The sequence below is a fragment of the Phocoena phocoena genome, chromosome 1, assembly GCF_963924675.1.
Source record: "Phocoena phocoena chromosome 1, mPhoPho1.1, whole genome shotgun sequence".
Taxonomy (NCBI): domain Eukaryota; kingdom Metazoa; phylum Chordata; class Mammalia; order Artiodactyla; family Phocoenidae; genus Phocoena; species Phocoena phocoena.
Genome location: NC_089219.1, coordinates 74,135,244 through 74,149,496, shown reverse-complemented (window position 1 = coordinate 74,149,496; position 14,253 = coordinate 74,135,244). Strand labels below are relative to the sequence as shown.

At 35.2% G+C, this 14,253-nt stretch overlaps 1 protein-coding gene across 1 annotated transcript in view; it reads right to left on the bottom strand.

Annotated features, from left to right (window-relative positions):
• The window catches only part of PRKACB (protein kinase cAMP-activated catalytic subunit beta), a 143,186-nt gene that overhangs the window by 80,048 nt on the left and 48,885 nt on the right, over window positions 1-14,253 (bottom strand). The gene's annotated exons all lie outside the window — the stretch shown is intronic.

Genomic DNA, 14,253 nt, shown 5'->3' with positions numbered 1-14,253 from the left:
TCCTGTTAATATAAAACAGCACATTACTGAGCCTTTCTTAGCAAAACTGTTCATCTCAACTACAGATGAAGATTTTAAAGACTTGCAATATCATCCTAAAAGGCTATGTTTAAGAGTGTTTTAATATTAATATACACGTTAATGAGAACATTAAATATAAAGCTTTACATATGGATAGTAGGCTGAAAAAATTTTTTTAAAAAGGAAAAGTAGTTAAACGTGTATTACAACCCGATACAAACAACTGAAGGCCAAACCACTCTCCAAATATGATATGTTGAAAAGGTTGTGTTTTATCCAGGAAATCAGCTAATACAGATTAGTATAGATTTTATGAATCCTTATAAATAGTTAACTTTTCACTGAAAGCTGGTATGGGATATCACAAAACACCTGCAAAACAAATTTTAACACATAAACTTTAACGAAAAAAATCTGAACTAGCACTTAAAAAAACTCAATGTTGCTAACTCACTGACTAAAGTCTAATATAAAACTATATTTAGTGTGTCAGTATTGCTTACCAAACATAACCTGCTGACAAGTGCGTATCAGCAGTACATTTTCAAACATTCTAAAATTTGAAAAAATTATATAAGATTTAAAATTATATAAAATCAGCCATAGCAAGAAATTTCAATTGAGAGGAAAAAGAATCCTTCTAGTTGACTGAGACATGTTAATTTTTAAACTTAACACTGAGGACTACTGCTTACCTGATCCCTGATTTAGGGGTCTCACTTAGAAACAGCTCCTTTGGTTAAAAGTAAACTGTCCATTTGCATGAAAAAAAGTAACCTGTGACATTTAACAATGATTCTGAGTACTTGCCTTCTGATACTTATTAAAGGATGAGAAATTTGTGTGGTTTTCTCTTTGGAAGCTTTAAATAAAGGAAAGAAAGAAGGAAGAAAAAAAGGAAGGGAGGGAGGGAGGGAAGAAGGAAGGAGGGAAAGAAGGAAGGAAGGATATTTTTTAAAATCTATCTAAAAAAAGTCTTAATCAAGATTTTGTGCCTACTGTTTAACAAACAGAATAAATAGAGACAATAATGACAAATAGAATAAACAGGAATAATAATGTAATCAAATTAGGACACAACACACACACACAAACATTGACTAATGAATTTTGCCAAATAACAGCTCATTTGTGTACATTTTATTTTGTATAATAAAATTAGATCAATCTAAACAAACAGGTAACAGTATCTACAACACCAAACTTCTTAAATTGTAGCTTTCTGATAAATATGTGTGTATATAATAATAATTTCTTTATTAACATCTGACTTAATACAAAACAGACCCTGAACAGGTGTCTGCAGTCTTCAGTAAACATCTACAGAGGATGAACTGTCTCTGAATGGGCATAAGTGCATAAAATTCCTGAATTCTTTGACTTGCTCTCTTGGGATAAATTCTATTCATCCTCAAGGCTCACCAAAAATGTCACATTTTCACTGAAGTTTCCCACATACTTCCTAGAAAAATAAACTGCTCTCTCCACTGTTTCCAATGATCTTATAATTTTGTTAAAATTTGCTATTTATAAATTTATGTCTCAAATTGTGAATTACTTGAATTCATAAATGCAATGCATGTGCTAGTTACATACTCAATAAATATATGTTGAAGTATTCAGTTTTAATAAATTAAAGGTCTAAGTAGAATCAAACACTTGAAAATATTTTAATTATATTTATGATAGGATCATTGTAAATTATCCAATGACAACCTAGTTGTTCATATATAAAGACAACAGCAATAGAAGTAATGTCACTTAACTTCTTTTTCTCTACGTTCAGTCAGTTACTAAATTTATTCATTCTTTGAGTTTCATTTTTATTAGTGAAAATGTGGATTTCTAAAATAACTTGTTTTCTCTGCTTCCAGTCACTCCTTTCAATCACTCATCTCTGACATATTAACCTCCCCAAAATACTACACTCATGGCATTCTCTTGCCAAAAGTGCAAGCTAATTCTAACATTTCAGCCCCACGGTATTCGTTTTTAACACATGTCTAGCCAGACTTATATCCAATGTTGCTTAAGTTTCATACAGATATTCCAGATTTCTAATTAGAAACGAAGATTAATTTATTTAAAGCAATGTATAAGCTTTATAACAAAATTACTATATCAAGAAGAAGAAAGTAATCTTCACTAGATGAAGAGCTAGAAAATACTACATTTAAAACTTATTCATTTTTCTTCAATAAAACTGTTTATCTGTTACAAAGTCCTTAAAGAAAGTAGACTCTTTAGTCCTTAGAACAATATTTCTATATATGGTATTGTGACCAGGAAACTGTTGCTATCAAAGTACTTAGGCAATTTGATTTTTATTAAAAAGAACTCTACTGGCATCTACTGCTAGAAAGAAACAACTACAGCTTTAACTAAAACTGAATTCTTTCATAATTCAAATTGTTAATAAGTATATTGCTTGCTATCCTTCCTGATGGTATTTTCAGAACTTGAATTTGTACTGATATCTACCCATATACCCAAAAATTTCCTGTAGTAACATATCTTATATCCTATTAATAGTTTAAATAGTGTATGGTAATAAAACTAGAGAGTAATCAACTTTGAAGTTATCAAGTCCTTATTTTTCATTCTGCATTAATTTTAGAAATTATAATAATTTTCAGAGTTGAAACTCCTTTGATTGCCATAAGGTATCATAAAATATTGGTTTATTTCTTATGTTTAATAATAGTAATGATACCTTACATGTACAAAGCACTTTACAACACATAAAATGGTTTCCATTGATTCATCAGATCTTTACAAATGAAGTAAGCAGGACAGGTATTATTATCCTTATTTTAAGATGAGAAAACAAACATAAATATTAAGTGACTTGTGCAAAATAACCTGTCTTCTGTCTCCTAAATCAAGGCTCCTTTGTTCTGACAATAATGATTACCAAAAGTAAAGACTTTTTCAAACAACGGTGGGGAAGTAGGGATAAAAGGATGGTAGGAGGTGGGAATGGTTCTTGGACACACTGTCCAGAGCCTGAGATTCTGCTATGAGAATGTTTTCATTCAGATCGTAACCTTATAGCCATGCAATTTCATTGTCCACATTTATGTTTACAATCATCTTGGGGCCAAGTAGAACTATGTACTTTAGAGTTTGAAGGTTAAAGAAAAACATGGAAGCATATTTTATATGTAAATAATGTATTTGTTCCATGTGGAGGGCAAATGATATGACCGTGACCCCTGCTATTCAAATAAAGCATTTACAGTAATAGTTTTGCCTTTCCCAAAATGGATTCATACATTTTATAAATGGATTCACCTATTTAAGACTGGCTTCTTTCATTTAGCACAGCATAACTAACTGAGCTTCATCCATGTTGTGTGTTTTAAGAGCTTACTAATTTTTTATTGAATAGTATTCCATTGTACTATTCAATAGTATTCCATTGTCAAAAATCAGTTAACCATATCTATGTGGGTCTACTCTGGATTTTCAATGTTGAAAATTTTGGAATTTTGAAATGTTGAAAATTTTCAATGTTGAAAACTGATCTACCTATGTGTCAATTCTTTTTCATCAATAGCATATTGTGTTGGTTACTGTGGCTTTTTAGTAAGTCTTAAATCTGACTGTATAAATCTTTCAACTTTTTTTTTCTAAATTGTTTTGGCTATTATAAGTTTCTTAGCTTTTCCATATAAATTTTAAAAGTCTGTCTATTTCTACAAAACTAATCTTGCTAGGATTTATTGAGAGAAATCATAACTATACTGAGTCTTTCAATCCATGATCATATATTTCATTTTTTGATTCATTTTCAATCATCTTTGATTTTTTTATCAGTGTTTTAGTTTTCAGCATACAGATCCTATACATATTTTGTTAGACTTATACTTAAGCATTTATTATTTTTAAATTGGAGCTATTGTAAATGGTGCTTTAAAAGATATTTACAATCGTTCACTGTCAGTATATAGAAATATAACTTATTTTTATATGCTAACCTTGTATACTGCAACCTTGCTAAACTCACTTATTATATTTAGGAATCTTTTTCTTTTTGTAGATTTCTTGGGATTTTCTATGCAGAAAATCATGTCATCTTCAAACAGATAGTTTGGCTAGGACTTCCAGTAGTACATCAAACAAGTGGTGAAAGTGAAGATCCTTGCCTTATTCCCAATCTTAGGAAGAAATGGTTCACTTTCTCATCATTGTCAGCTGTAGAAATTTTTTGTAGATGCCCCTTATTGAGATAAAGAAGTTTCCTTGTATTCCTAGTTAGTTCAGCGTTTTTATATATTACAGGGATGTTGAATTTTATCGAATACTTTTTCAGTATCTGTTGATATGATCATATGGTTTTACTTCTTTAGTCTGCTAATATGGTGTATTACACTTACCAATTAATTCTCAAACATTAAACCAGCCTTGAATTCCCAGGATAAACACCTCTTGCTCTTGGTGTACTAATCTCTTTATATGTGGCTGGATTCACTTTACGAATATTTTATTAAAATTTATATAAGTTTACAAGATATACTGTTGTGAACTTATTTTTATGTACTGTCTTTGCACAATTTTGATATCAGGTTAAAAATGGCTGCATAAAATAAGTTGGGAAGTATTCCTTTATTTTCGGGAAGAGACTGTAAGGAACTGGTATCACCTCTTCCTGAAATTTTTGATAGTATTTGTCAGGAAAACTATTTGGACCAGTAGTTCGTTTTTGGAAGGCCACAAATACTAATTCAATTTCTTCAATAGATATACTATTCAGTTATCTATATCATCTTCAATGAATATTGGTAGTTTTTGTCTTTCAAGAAATGATCTATTTCAACTAAGTTGTCAAACTCACGTGCATAAAGTTGTTTCTAAAATCCCCTATTAGCCTTTAAATGTCTGTGGCATCTGTAGTTATATCCCCTCCTTCATTCCTGATATTGGTAATTTGCCTTCTCTTTTTTGGTCAGTCTGGTGAAAGGATTCTAATTTTTTATCTTTTTGAAAGAACCACCTTTTGTTTTCATTGATTTTCTCTATCATTTTTGCCATTTTCAGTTTCATAATCCTGTTCTTATCTTTTCCCCTTCCCTCTACTTTCTTTGGCTTTATTTTGCTCGTTTTCTAGTTTCATAATGTGGAAATTCAGATTATTTCCCTCTGAACAATGATATAGTATATCTAAAAAATTCTGAAACACTGAATTTTTTAAAATCTTTATTTTCTCATTAGTCATCCATTTTATACACATCAGTGTATAAAATGTCAATCCCAATCTCAAACCTCATCACACCACAACCCCCACCCCCCACCCCTTTCCCCCCTTGGTGTCCATACGTTTTTCTTCTACTTCTGTGTCTCAATTTCTGCCCTGCAAACTGGTTCATCTGTACTATTTTCTAGATTCCACATATGTGCGTTAATATACGATATTTGTTTTTCCCTTTCTGACTTAGTTCAATCTGTATGACAGTCTCTAGATGCATCCACGTCTCTACAAATGATCCAATTTCACTCCTTTTATGACTGAGTAATATTCCATTGTATATATATACCACATCTTCTTTATCCATTCATCAGTCAATGGGCATTTAGGTTGTTTCCAAGACCTGGCTATTGTAAACGGTGTTGCAACGAACATTGTGGTGCATCTGTCTTCTTGAATTATGGTTTTCTCTGTGTGTATGCCCAGTAGTGGGATTCCTAGGTCATATGGTAATTCTATTTTTAGTTAAGGAACCTCCATACTTTCTCCATAGTGGCTGTATCAATTTACATTCCCAACAACAGTGCAAGAGGGTTCCCTTTTCTCCACACCCTCTCCAGCATTTGTTGCTTGTAGATTTTCTGATGATGCCCAATCTACCTGGTGTGAGGTGATACCTCACTGTAGTTTTGCTTTGAATTTCTCTAATAATTAGTGATGTTGAGCAGCTTTTCATGTGCTTCTTGGTCATTGGTATGTCTTCTTTGGAAAAATATATATTTAGGTCTTCTGCCCATTGTTGGATTGGGTTGTTTGGTTTTTTTGTTGTTGTTTTTTGTTGTTTGTTTTTTTGCAGTACGCGGGCCTCTCACTGTTGTGGCCTCTCCCTTTGCAGAGCACAGGCTCCAGACACGCAGGCTCAGCGGCCATGGCTCATGGGCCTAGCCACCCCGCGGCATGTAGGATCTTCCCAGACCGGGGCACAAACCCGTGTCCCCTGCTTTGGCAGGCAGACTCTCAGCCACTGTGCCACCAGGGAAGCCTGGGTTGTTGTTTTTTTTTAATATTGAACTGCATGAGCTGTTTATATATTTTGGAGATTGATCCTTTGTCTGATGATTCATTTGCAAATACTTTCTCCCATTCTGAGGGTTGTCTTTTCGTCTTGTTTTATGGTTTCCTTTGCTGTGCAAAAGCTTTTAAGTTTCATTAGGTCTCATTTGTTTATTTTTGGTTTTATTTCCATTACTCTAGGAGGTAGTTCAAAACATATCTTGCTGTGATTTATGTCAAAGAGTGCTCTTCCTATGTTTTCCTCCAAGAGTTTTATAGTGCCCAGTCTTAAATTTAGGTCTCCAATCTATTTTGAGTTTATTTTTGTGTATGGTGCTAGGGAGTGTTCTAATTTCATTCTTTTACATGGAGCTGTCCAATTTTCCCAGCACCACTTACAAGAGACTGTCTTTTCTCCATTGTATATACTTGCCTCCTTTGTCATAGATTAATTGACCATACGTGCGTGGTTTTATCTCTAGGCTTTCTGTCCTGTTCCAATGATCTATTTCTGTTTTTGTACCAATAGCATATTGTCTTGATTACTGTAGCTTTGTACTGTAGTCTGAAGACAGGGAATTTGATTCCTCCAGCTCCGTTTTTTTCCCTCAAGACTGCTTTGGCTATTCGGGGTCTTTTGTGTCTCCATACAAATTTTAAAATTTTTTGTTCTAGTTCTATAAAAAATGCCATTGGTAACTTGATAGGGATTGCATTGAATCTGTAGATTGCTTTGGGTAGTATAGTCATTTTCACAATATTGATTCTTCTAATCCAAGAACATGGTATATCTCTCCATCTGTTGGTATCATCTTTCATTTTTTTCATCGGTATCTGAAGTTTTCTGCATACAAGTCTTTTGTCTCCCTAGGTAGGTTTATTCCTAGGTATTTTATTCTTTTTGTTGCAATGGTAAATGGGAGTGTTTCCTTAAGTTCACTTTCAGATTTTTCATCATTAGTGTATAGGAATGCAAGAGATTTCTGTGCATTAATTTTGTATCCTGCAACTTTACCAAATTCATTGATTAGCTCTAGTAGTTTTCTGGTGGCATCTTTAGGATTCTCTATGCATAATATCATGTCACCTGCAATCAGTGACAGCTTTACTTCTTATTTTCCAATTTGCATTCCTTTTATTTTTCTCCTCTGATTGCTGTGTCTACGACTTCCAAAACCCTCTGATTGCTGTCTACGACTTCCAAAACTATGTTGAATAACAGGGGTGAGAGTGAACATCCTGCTCTGTTCCTGATCTTAGAAGAAATGCTTTCAGTTTTTCACCATTGAGAATGATGTTTGCTGTGGGTTTGTCATATATGGCCTTTTATGTTGAAGTAGTTCCCTCTATGCCCACTTTCTGGAGAGTTTTTATCGTAAATGGGTGTTGAATTTTGTCAAAAGCTTTTTCTGCATCTATTGAGATGACCGTATGGTTTTTCTTCTTCAATTTGTTAATATGGTGTATCAAATTGACTGATTTGCATATATTGAAGAATCCTTGCATATCTGGGATAAATCCCACTTGACCATGGTGTATGATCCTTTTAATGTGTTGTTGGATTCTATTTGCTAGTATTTTGTTGAGGATTTTTGCATCTATATCCATCAGTGATATTGGTAATTTTCTTTTTTGTAGTATCTTTGTCTGGTTTTGGTATCAGGGTGATGGTGGCCTCATAGAATTAGTTTGGAAGTTTTCCTTCCTCTGAAATTTTCTGAAGAGTTTGAGAAGGATAGGAGTTAGCTCTTCTCGAAATGTTTGATAGAATTCACCTGTGAAGCCATCTAGTCCTGGACTTTTGTTTGCTGGAAGATTTTTAATCACAGTTTCAATTTCATTACTTGTGATTGGGCTGGTCATATTTTCTGTTTCTTCCTGGTTCAGTCTTGGAAGGTTATACCTTCTTAAGAATTTGTCCATTTCTTCCAGGTTGTCCATTTTATTGGCATAGAGTTGCTTGTAGTAGTCTCTTAGGATGCTTTGTATTTCTGCCACGTCTGTTGTAACGTCTCCTTTTTCATTTCCAATTTTATTGATTTGAGTCCTCTCCCTCTTTTTCTTAATGAGTCTGGCTAATGGTTTATCAAGTTTGTTTATCTTCTCAAAGAACCAGCTTTTAGTTTTATTGATCTTTGCTATTGTTCTCTTTGTTTCTATTTCATTTATTTCTGCTCTGATCTTTATGATTTCTTTCCTTGTACTGACTTTGGGTTTTGTTTGTTCTTCTTTCTCTAGTTCCTTAAGGTGTAACGTTAGATTGTTTATTTGAGATTGTTTCTTGAGGTAGGCTTGTATAGCTATAAACTTCTCTCTTAGAACTGCTTTTGCTGCATCCCATAGGTTTTGAGTCGTCGTGTTTTCATTGTCATTGTTCTCTAGGTATTTTCTGATTTCTTCTTTGATTTCTTCAGTGATCTTTTGGTTATTTAGTAATGTATTGTTTAGCCTCCACGTGTTTCTGTTTTTACGTTTTTTTCCCTGTAATTGATTTCTAATCTCATAGTGTTGTGGTCAGAAAAGGTGCTTGATATGATTTCAATTTTCTTAAAATTACCAAGGCTTAATTTGTGACCCAAGATGTGATCTATCCTGGAGAATGTTCCGTGCACACTTGAGAAGAAAGTAATCCGCTCTTTTTGGATGGAATATCCTATAAAGATCAATTAAATCTATCTGGTCTATTGTGTCATTTAAAGCTTGTGTTTCCTTATTAATTTTTTTGGTTGATCTGTCCTTTGGTTTAAGTGAGGTGTTAAAGTCCCCCACTATTATTGTGTTACTGCTATTTCCTCTCTTATAGCTGTTAGCAGTTGCCTTATGTTTTGAGGTGCTCCTATGTTGGGTGCATACATATTTATAATTGTTATATCTTCTTCTAGTATTTATCCCTTGATCATTATCTAGTGTCCTTGTCTCTTGTAACATTCTTTTCTTTAAAGTCTATTTTATCGGATATGAGTATTGCTACTCCAGCTTTCTTTTGACTTCCATTTGTATGGAATACCTTTTTCTATCCCCTCACTTTCAGTCTGTATTTGTCCCTAGGTCTGAAGTGGGGCTCTTGTAGACAGCATATACATGGGTCTTGTTTTTGTATCCATTCCGCGAGCTTGTGTCTTTTGGTTGGAGCATTTAATCCATTCATGTTTATGGTAATTATCGATATGTATGTTCCTATGACCATTTTCTTAATTGCTTTGGGTTTGTTTTTGTAGGTCCTTTTCTTCTCTTGTGTTTCTCACTTAGAGAAGTTCCTTTAGCATTTGTTGTAGAGCTGGTTTGGTAGTGCTGAATTCTCTTAGCTTTTGCTTGTCTGTAAATCGTTTGATTTCTCCATCGAATCCGAATGAGATCCTTGCTGGGTAGACTAATCTTGGTTGTAGTTTCTTCCCTCTCATCACATTAAGTATATCATGCCACTCCTTTCTGGCTTGTAGAGTTTCTGCTGAAAGATTAGCTGTTAACATTATGGGGATTCCCTTGTATGTTATTTGATGATTTTCCTTTGCTGCTTTCAATAATTTTTCTTTGTCTTTAATTTTGATTATTATGTATTTCGGCGTGTTTCTCCTTGGTTTTATCCTCTCTGGGACTCTCTGCACTTCCTGGACTTGGGTAGCTATTTCCTTTCCCATGTTAGGGAAGTTTTTGACTATAATCTCTTCAAATATTTTCTTGGGTCCTTTCTCTCTCTCTCCTCCTTCTGGGACCCCTATAATGCAAATGTTGTTGCGTTTAATGTTGTCCCAGAGGTCTCCTAGGCTGTCTTCATTTCTTTATATTCTTTTTTCTTTATTCTGTTCCGTAGCAGTGAATTCCACCATTCTGTCTTCCAGGTCACTTATCCGTTCTTCTGTCTCAGTTATTCTGCTATTGATTCCTTCTAGTGTATATTTCATTTCAGTTATTGTATTGTTCATGTCTGTTTGTTTGTTCTTTAATTCTTCTAGATCTTTGTTAAACATTTCTTGCATCTTCTCCATCTTTGCCTCCAATCTTTTTCTGAGGTGCTGGATCATCTTCACTATCATTATTCTGAATTCTTTTTTTGGAAGATTGCCTATCTCCATTTCATTCAGTTGTTTTTCTGGGGTTTTATCTTGTTCCTTCATCTGGTACATTGCCCTTTGCCTTTTCATCTTGTCTATCTTCCTGTGAATGTGTGTGCAGTTCCTCACGCTGCAGGATTGTAGTTCTTCTTGCTTCTGCTGTCTGCCCTCTGGTGGATGAGGCTATCTAAGAGGCTTGTGCAAGTTTCCTGATGGGAGGGACTGGTGGAGGGTAGAGCTGGCTGTTGCTCTGATGCGCAGAGCTCAGAAAAACTTTAATCTGCTTGTCTGCTGATGGGTGGGGCTGGGTTCCCTCCCTGTTGGTTGTTTGGCCTGAAGCGACCCAACACTGGAGCCTACCCAGGGCTGTTTAGTTGGGCTAATGGCGGATTCTGGGAGGGCTCACACCAAGGAGTACTTTGCAGAACTTCTGCTGCCAGTGTCCTTGTCCCTTGTTGAACCACAGCTGCCCCCGCCTCTGCCGGAGACCCTCTAACACTAGCAGGTAGGCCTGGTTCAGTCTCCTACGTGGTCCCTGCTCCTTCCCCTGGGTCCTGATGTGCACACTACTTTGTGTGTGCCCTCCAAGAGTGGAGTCTCTGTTTTCCCCCGTCCTGCCGAAGTCCTGCAATCAAATCCCACTAGCCTTCAAAGTCTGATTCTCTAGGAATTCCTCCTCCCATGTCAGACCCCCAGGTTGGGAAGCCTGAAGTGTGGCTCAGAACCTTCACTCCAGTGGGTGGACTTCTGTGGTATTAGTGTTTTCCAGTTTGTGAGTCACCCACCCAGCAGTTATGGGATTTGATTTTATTGTGATAGCGCCCCTCCTACTGTCTCATTGAGGTTTCTCCTTTGTCTTTGCATGCGGGGTATCTTTTTTGGTGAATTCCAGTGTCTTCTTGTTGATGATTGTTCAGCATTTAGTTGTGATTCCGGTGTTTTCGAAAGAGGGAGAGCACGTCTCTCTACTCTGCCATTTTGATCCAATCTCCCACCATCTTCAATCTCCTGCATTTTCATTTTCATTCAGTACAAAAATATTTTCTAGTTTCCCTTAAGACTTTATCTTTGGATTATTTAGAAGTGTGCTGTTTAAATTAACAAATATATGAGAATTTTCTTCATACCTTTCTGTTATTGATTTCTAGTTAGTCCTATTATGGTCAGAGAACATATTCTGCATGATTTTTAATTTTTTTTTAACTGTTAAGGTTTCTCTTATGACCCTAGATATGGTCTCTGATGGTGAATGTTCCATGTACATTTGAAGAGTGTCTTCTATTGTTATTAAGTAGAATACACTACAAATGTCAGTTAAGTCAATTGGGCTGATGGTATTGTTCAGGTCTTCTATATCCTTCTGGATTTTGTTTAATTGGTCTATAGATTACTGAGAGATGATTATAGAAGTCTTCAACTTTGTAGATTTTGATACTTCTCTCTTTTCAGCTATATTAGTTTTTGTTTCACATATATTGAAGCTCTGTTATTAGATTAATTTACATTTAGGATTGTTCTTTTTATTGAATTGACATTTTTAGCATTATAAATGTCCGTCTTTAATCCTGGATAATCTTGGCACCACAAGCTTTCATTTGATAGTGTTTCGATAGCATATCTCTCCCCCCACCCCCAATTATCAGTATATTTAAAGTAGACTTCTTCTACGCAGCACATAGCTGGGTCTTGACCATTTACATTTAATGTAATAGTTGGTATAATTGGATTTAGGTCTATTGTTCTGTTATTTTCTGTTTGTCCCCTATTCTTAAAAAGAAAAAGCTTTAATAAATATAAATGACATACAATAAACTGCAAATATTCGAAGTGTAGAATTTGATGTTTTGCTGTATAAATACAATGGTGAAAGTATCACCACAATCAAGAAAATGAATATATCCATCACCTCCAAAACTTTTCTCAGAACTCTTCATGATCTCTCCCTCCTGACATTCCAAACCCCCAGGCAATGGATATTTTTTATAATATAATTTACATTTTTCAAGACTTTTATATAAAATGGGACTTTTTGTTAAAATGAACTTTTTTTTTTTTTTTTTTTTGCGGTACACGGACCTCTCACTGTCGTGGCCTCTCCCGTTGCGGAGCACAGGCTACGGATGTGCAGGCTCAGCGGCCATGGCTCACGGGCCCAGCCACTCCACGGCATGTGGGATCTTCCCAGACCGGGGCACGAACCCGTGTCCCTGCATCGGCAGGTGGACTCTCAACCACTGCGCCACCAGGGAAGCCCAAAATGAACTTTTTGAAAAGTTTTAGATTTACAGAAAATTGCAAAGATAGTAGTATAGAGAGGTGTCATATACCCAACATCCAGTTTCCATTATCATTAACATCATATATTAATGTGGTAGGTTTGTACAATTAATAAACCAACATTGTTACCTTATTGTTAACTAAAGTCCAAAGTTTATTCAGATTTCCTTAGTTTTTACCTAATGTCCTTTTTCTATTCCAGGATCTCATTCAGGATACCACATTACATTTAGTATTCATGTCTCCTTAGCCTCTTCTTGGCTGTGATGGTTTCCTCAAACTTTCCTTGTTTTGATGACCTTGACAATTTTGAGGAGTACTGCTCAGGTATGTTGTAGAGTATCCCTCTGTTGGTATTTCTGTAGTGTTTTTCTCATGATTAGCTGGGGTTATGGGTTATTGAGAAGACGACAACAGAAGTCAAGTGCCATTTATATCATATTGTATCAAAGTTACACACTATCAACATGGCTTATCACTGTGGATGCTGACCTTCATCACCTGGTTGAGGTAGTGTTTGTCAGGTGTCTTCACTATATAATTACACTTTTTCCTCCCTTTCCACACTGTACTCTTTGGAATAAAGTCACTATACCCAGTGCACACTTAAAAGAATAGGGAGTTTTACTCTACCTCCTTGAAGAAACAGTGGAATTCCCGTGCCTGGGCAATGTGTCTCTTTTCCCCCATTTATTTATTTATTCATCATTAACAGCAATTCAGACTCATGGATATTTATTTTATACTTTGAGCTCTAATCCAATACTACATTATTTTTTTTGCTCAAATTATTCAAGCTTTGGTCACTGGAAACTCTTTCAGTTGTCTCTATGTCCCTCTGACATATAATTGTGTGCGTGCATGCACACGTGCATGCATGTGTGTTTGAGCACTTACTTTCTACCGCTATAAAATGGCCCATGCTCATTTTCTATATTTCCTGCCCCAGTCCCAGAATCAGCCATTTCTGCAAGGAGCCCTAGTTCCTTTTACTGGAGAATGGTATTAGAAACCAATACTTTGGAACTAGGTATGCTTGCTGCTACTGGGGTGTTGCTTCTAGGCCTTCAGCTATCAGAACAGAGAAATATATGTGAATACTAACATGTATGTATACCCAAATCTATAAGTATTTCTACATGTAACCACCTATGTCTATAGTAAGGTAAACATAAGTTCTTTCTGGTATTGCCAACTCTAATTCATTACTGTACAATTCATTTTAGCTTCCTCCCCTTTATTATCTGAAAACTCCCACTCCAACAGTGAGAAACCTAGCTTCCACCATCCACCATCTATTTACTTACTTGTTTAATTTTGGTATACAAGGATGGCAATACCAGCATTGTGAACTTGATACAGTTAAAAACTTTATTCTCGTGGGAAATAACTTTATCAACTAGAGTACACTACTATGTAGTTTCTTTTGCCTCTACTATTAGAGTCTTCATTTATTTCCAAATTTACTTAGGTCAGCACCTATTGTGTCATCTTCAGTGAAGCTGTTTCATACATTTGTAATACAGTTAGATTGTTTTGTCACACTCTGCATTCATTCTTGGATTCCCCAAACTTCTAAATGATTTTTTTTAAATTTTGCGTACACTAAAGTTTACTCTTTGTACTATAAGTGATATGGGTTTAGACAAATACCTACTGTCA